We start from the raw sequence: 6,184 nt of genomic DNA, 5'->3' as shown, positions 1-6,184 counted from the left end.
CTCACTTGCCATACTTAAATTTGACAATTTTGCACAGAAAATGCTCTCCAAGAGAATGGCTATTTGACTTGTGATGCCATTTAAATGGCTAAACTTGAGTTCTCAATGGCCAAGTCTAGCAACTTATTTCCTCACTAGCACAATTGTATCCGAGGATCCTACGTGGGTGAGACCCTTTTGTCATTCTCCCCTTCCCAGGATTTGGAAAGTGAGGATGATAGTCTCTTGGAGATGCTCTTAGAATTCAAGTTGTCAAAACTAAAATGAATGGCTAAATTTTGATTTGGAAAGTCAAAATTTAGCCATTCTCTTGAAGATACTCTTAGATGCTTAAAGATTCGATGGAATGTTTTTGGAACTACACGTAGCCTTATCAATAATCCCAAAAATTTCCCACAAGAGAAACGGTGAATAAATCTAGTCATCCATCCTACTATCTTACCTGGGCCCGAGTGTGAAGCTAAGTGGGCTCAGAAAGCCCAAACATCCGGTGAACTTTCCGTGTCCCGTAAGCCCACCAAGGCCTATTTCACCGTCGTTGTCCTCGTGCTCCCGCAAGCTCTCTTCGCCTTCCTTTCCCGAACCCTCCCCTGTCCCGGCCGTCGCCGTGCGGTGCTCGTCGCCGGGAACCCCCGCATTAACGGTAAGCACCTTGCCCCACATTCCCTCGGGATGAAGGCCGGTTTTCTGCGCGGCGGCTCTTCCTTTCGGTGCGAGAGCTCCCGCTCTCCGTCCTGTGGTGTTTTAGGTTTTTTAGATACAGTTCCTGATTTTTTTTTGACGCGGTAGTGTGGATTGAACCGTCAGTCTGTTTCGACCCGCTGTGGTTTGCTCGTGGGTGTGTTCACTGTGTTGAATCAATGTAGGCACTTAGTGGTTCCACCGCCTCTCTCTGTGTGTTTCATTTGGGTGAAGTGGCTGTGGTTTGAGCCCAAGTGTCGGCTATTGCGCACTTTCATTTCAGTTCCTGTGGTCTGTGGATAGGTCCGTAGCAGATGTTATGCGCCGGATTGTTTCTAGGGTTCAAATTTTGCTAATTACTAGTTCTCTACTCCTTCTGCTTGTTCTAATATAGAAATATATTGGATTTTCCATGTACTAATTGGAATGTCAACAAAAGTATGGGGGTGTTAATACGCTTGTTTTGTTAGCGGCGTTGCACTGCTGTCCACATTTGACTGGTGAATGAAATGGGGGCAGAAGGAAAATGAGAACTGCGAGCAAAATAGTGTAAGGTGATTGCAGTATAACTCAAAGAACATGAAAAGTTTTGAGTTCCAAATCTGTGATAACTATCTTCCTGATACTTTTACTAATATAGCCATTATTGATTTGGTCAAAAGTTGGTAAGCTAATTGTTGCTCTCTCCATTATATCTCTACTTGATGATCATTTGATCATAAACATGTAAGAAAAAGATTTTCTTTGCAAACTTTCACATGTGGGGTTTTGTGGTTATGGTTGTGAACTGCAGCCTCAAATGGAGCCGCAAGATAGAGTGAAACCTGTACTCTAAGCTACATCTAACTTATCGACTTCTATTTCCATTTCCTTTTCCTGTTGAACTATATTTCACATCTTCTACCAACACCCATGCTGTTATTAGAGTCTTGATGAAGCAGCAAAACATTACCAGTAAAACACAGGTTTCATAATAAACACATGACGTGTGATTGTGTCAAAATACATTAGGTTATCAACTGACAATATGCAGTACATATTTGTAATCTCAAAGAAATGCCATGTTTTCTTGGCAACTGACAACTTTATAAGATACTTTAATTTGTATCAGAAGTTCAATTGTTGACAGCTTATAATAAGAAGATTAATGTGATTGTCTAGTAGAACTATGTTTGTTATTTCCTTTTCTATTTTCAGTACCCATTCTTTTATATAATGAATAATTCCTAGTGTTTTGTGGACTTCAATATTGCACTGACACGTTCAACCCTCACATTTGGAATTTAATTATAAGTAGTTACATGACCAATCGCTCATTTCAGATGCAATTACATGAGGACTCTTGGTTGCAGTATTAAGTGTAATACAGCAGTTATCAAGAAGCTCAAAATGATAAATGATGAACAAAATGTGGTTTAATGGAAGAATTGAAAAGAGTGAACCTAAGCAAATTCATTAGTGAATCGGTTTCTTACATTTATGAGGCCAAAGTTCGTTCAGCTGATATACAATGCTGCAGGTATAGCAACAACAGTAATACTTAGTAGATAGGACTGTTCGAAAGTTTGTGCTTAATATGTTTGCAGCCTTGCTCACCATGTTTTACTATAGCTATGTAATAGCCTATAACTACAAGCTTTCTTTGCTTTTTATCAGTTAGCTATTTATGTCCAATCAAGGTTTACACAACTAAGCATGTTGTCATTAGTGTATATCCTAGAATTCATAAGCATGCCCCTTACGAGCATTATGTATGTTCCATTTATATCTGCTTGTACGCTGGACAATTTCTGGTTCCTTTGTTGCATAAAAAATATATTATTTGAAATGCTACTGTCTTGATATAGTAATAATCCTGTCTCAAATCTTACTTGGTGTAGATTTGCTCGTTGCTTCATCAAAGATACAGGGATTTCTCTCCTTGCCTTGTTCAGGGACTATTAAGAGTTCTCTTTCCTGGGGAATCTGGAGATGATTTGGATTCAGATGAGAACTCAAGAGCCATGAGGAAGAGAAGCACATTAAAACTTCTTATTGAGCTGTATTTTGTTGGAATTGTTGAAGATTCTAGTAGTTTTATGGACATCGTAAAGGACTTAACTGCATTGGAGCATTTAAAGGACCGCAAACTAACTCAAACAAATTTATCTCTCCTTTCTAGTTTTGCTTGTCAAGGAAAAATATTCCTCCGACTGCAAGAACATATGCAAGAAGTTTACGATGAGGTCAGCCAAATTTGATTTCACAATCATGTCATCACACAAGAAAGTGACTTGCTTCCCCTCCGATTGATATATTGCTCTCCTCCCTTGTCCGCCATAATTTACTGAGTTTTATTATGGCCCTTTGGCCCCTTCCAATTTTGCACATCGTTTGTGCTCCTTAATTAGATATGGAAACAGAAAAAAAGACAGGCCTGCATATTCATAAGCATTAGCAATTGTTTTTGACCATATTTCCTTTCCACTTTTCCAGGATCAGATCAATCTTGAAACGTAAATCAGAAACATTCGATTTATTGGAGAGCTGTGCAAATTCAATATTGCATCTTCAGGCCTTGTTTTTAGTTGTTTGAAGGTATGTGCATTGGAAAATAAATTAACATAGAATCACTACTTTCCTGTTTTTGTGCTTCGGTTTGAATTTCTCAATTTCCTTATTCCTTTTTTTTACCAACTTTTAGCTGCTACTGTCTAGTGTATAGTTCTGTTTGTGCTGTGTCGCTTGTCATCTGAGAGATGGACTTACAATTTTTATCATTTCAGTTGGCTAAGAATCATTTCCTGTGTTCCAGATGGAATAATAATTAGTCCATTATACTTAGGCACCTGAATGCTAACCAGCTTGCCAGTTGCCACATACAAATTCGGCCTTGATAGAATAGGGAACATAATTAGTTATGTATGCCTCTGTAACACAAGTTTAGTGAACTCAATTTTACATATGTGATCTGTAATTTCAGGTATGCTTAGGTAATTTCAGCCATCATAACATTGATGTGGCCTGCAATCTTCTCGAGATCTGCAGACTTTGCTTTCTATATTGTTCACAGGAAACTACCATCCTCAGGTTCACAGGAAACTACCATTCAAGTTTGTACTTGGGCTAAGCATCTCAAACATATTAGAGATTGCAATTTCATAGTATGAGCTTCTCTGATTCTTCCTGGTATATGTAATCATTGGGTTATCAATTCAGTATAAGTGGAGAAAAGCTGGCAAGAGCTGGCAAGATGCACCGTGTCAAATGTCTGGTGTAAGCTAGCCCAAATTGGTTTTTCCTTCTGTTCTTTTCTTTACATAATTGCTACTTGACTGAGTTTTAGGGAGAAAAAATCTGGTTGTAGTTGGTAGCATGGTACTAAGACGCTAATATTTTTTTTCCTGCAATCTGGACTAATGAACTGCAATGTTGCCTTCAACTTAACATTGAAGCAAAGAGTATGTTGCCTCAGCTGAGATTGTGGAGGTGATTGGCACTCTTTCAGCAAACTGCAAATGAAACAATCTGAGTATGTTGCTTTTAATGCTAACCGCAAGAGCCAAAGAGTCATGACTGATGAAAATGGAAAGGATAACGAAGAAGAAGCAGGCAATGACAGCTATTCAGATAGTGAAGCATCTATCAGGATGGACATGAAGATACTGATTTTCTGAACGAAGGGACATCAGATGGCAGGTCGGAGGAGGGTGACAATGGCGATGATAACATGCCTGTTAGTTCTGATAAAGAAATTGTTCATGTTACAAGTTAATCCTAATGAGCAAGGAAACTTTGACCTGGAGCTGACAGCCCTTTTACAGGAGAGCTTGGAGTCACGTAAGTTGGAGCTGTGGCCTGCGGGCCAAACCCACTTCGAACATGGTGATACCAATGAATGTCTTCGAGGGGTCAAAGGACTCGAGGACCACTGAACTGGATAATGGGGTTGAAAATTCATCCGTGAGTGTCAATGATGGGGGGTGGTAGCAATGTGTCTGTCAAGCTGCTCGTGAAGCAAGGGCAGAAACAGCAGAAAATGGAAATGTTCATCCCTGGGGCCCTGGGGACTGCTCATTTGTTCAGACTACAGAGCAGCAAGAGGCTTCTGAGCGCTTGAGGAGAAACAAAACATCGAAGAGGAAGAATCCTCGAGTACAATGTGAGGGAGGATGAAGAATGAAACGAAGCATCATTGCAGACCGGGGATTGGGGCCAACAAGGAGGAAACAACGCAGGCAGCAGTATCAGGTCTGCTGGCGCGTGGCAGCTGGCAATCTGGCATGGTGGTTCAAATATACGTGGAGGTGCTTACCACATCACCGGTGGGTTCAACTAATCATATGCCTGGCATGCATAGTCATCCTGAGAAAGTAGTAATTTTAGCTTGATTGGGAGGTCGCTTTAACATTACTCGATGACGAGATGACTAGATAATCATGGAATCTCCCTCCAGTGTTTTTAGGCCTTGTTTAATTCTCAAATTTTTTTTTCAAAAACATTACATCGAATTTTTGACACCTAAATAAAGCATTAAACATAGATGAATTAAAAAACTAATTGCACAGTGTGTAAGAAATCTTGAGACAAATCTTTTGAGCCTAATTAATCCATGATTAGCCATAAGTGCTATAGTAACCAACATGTGCTAATGACGGATTAATTAGGCTCAAAAGATTCGTCTCGCGGTTTCTAGGCTAGCCGTGAAATTCGTTTTTCATTTATGTCCGAAAACCCTTTCGACATCCGGTCAAACATTTGACGTGATATTTCTCCCAAAAATTTTCTCAATCTAAACACCACCTTACCTGCATCCATCTGTGCCTGCAGGCTGCATCTTCCGTGGTCTGATCCCGAAGACTTCGAGCCTTGAGGAGGGATTCAGTCTGCTCCGCTTTCCCGTCGTCTCTCCTGGTGCCTCCCGTAATCTGGTACCGACACTACCCCAGTAGCCTCTTCCTTTCTCCTCTCCATGATTACTGGCCCTCTCGCTGGATAGTACGCGTTATTCCACCCAGCAATTACGAAAGGAGGAGTAAAAAGGAAAGCAAAAGCGAGCAGCGCCCTCCCCGCCCGGGGGGCGCGAGCGACCGGCGCGGGTGAGCCCGACGCCAATGCGATCGCGCCGCGGTGCTCGTGCGGCTCCACTACGGCAGAGGCACAGACACACGCCGGTGTCTCGTCCGACGTTACGCAGGGGGAGGACGCGCCCACGCGCATCGTTCACGGCGGGGAATCTGGGCTTTTTATGGGAAAAACCAAATTATATATTTACAAATAAAATATAATTTATAAATAATTTTGTTATATGTATTCTTAATGATTTAAAAGTTAATGATGAAAAATAAATTTAATAAACAAATCTCAAATTAACTCTAAAGTTAAAATTTAAAATTTAATTTATAAGCACTAGAGAAAGGATTGGGGCATGATTACGGCTCGGAATTCTGCGTCCATCCCTGCCACTTCGGACCGCACAGGCGACAGTGTCCCCACAAGGCCCAACGGAATCGACCTCTTTACG

At 41.0% G+C, this 6,184-nt stretch overlaps 1 pseudogene; it reads left to right on the top strand.

Annotated features, from left to right (window-relative positions):
- The first annotated feature begins 566 nt into the window (after window positions 1–566).
- On the top strand, window positions 567–5,660 carry LOC121054230 (annotated as a pseudogene).
- Window positions 5,661–6,184: the final 524 nt, after the last annotated feature.

This window comes from Oryza brachyantha, chromosome 4 (assembly GCF_000231095.2).
Source record: "Oryza brachyantha chromosome 4, ObraRS2, whole genome shotgun sequence".
NCBI lineage: Eukaryota > Viridiplantae > Streptophyta > Magnoliopsida > Poales > Poaceae > Oryza > Oryza brachyantha.
Note: the sequence above shows the minus strand (reverse complement) of the source record. Positions and strands in the feature narration are given on the sequence as shown.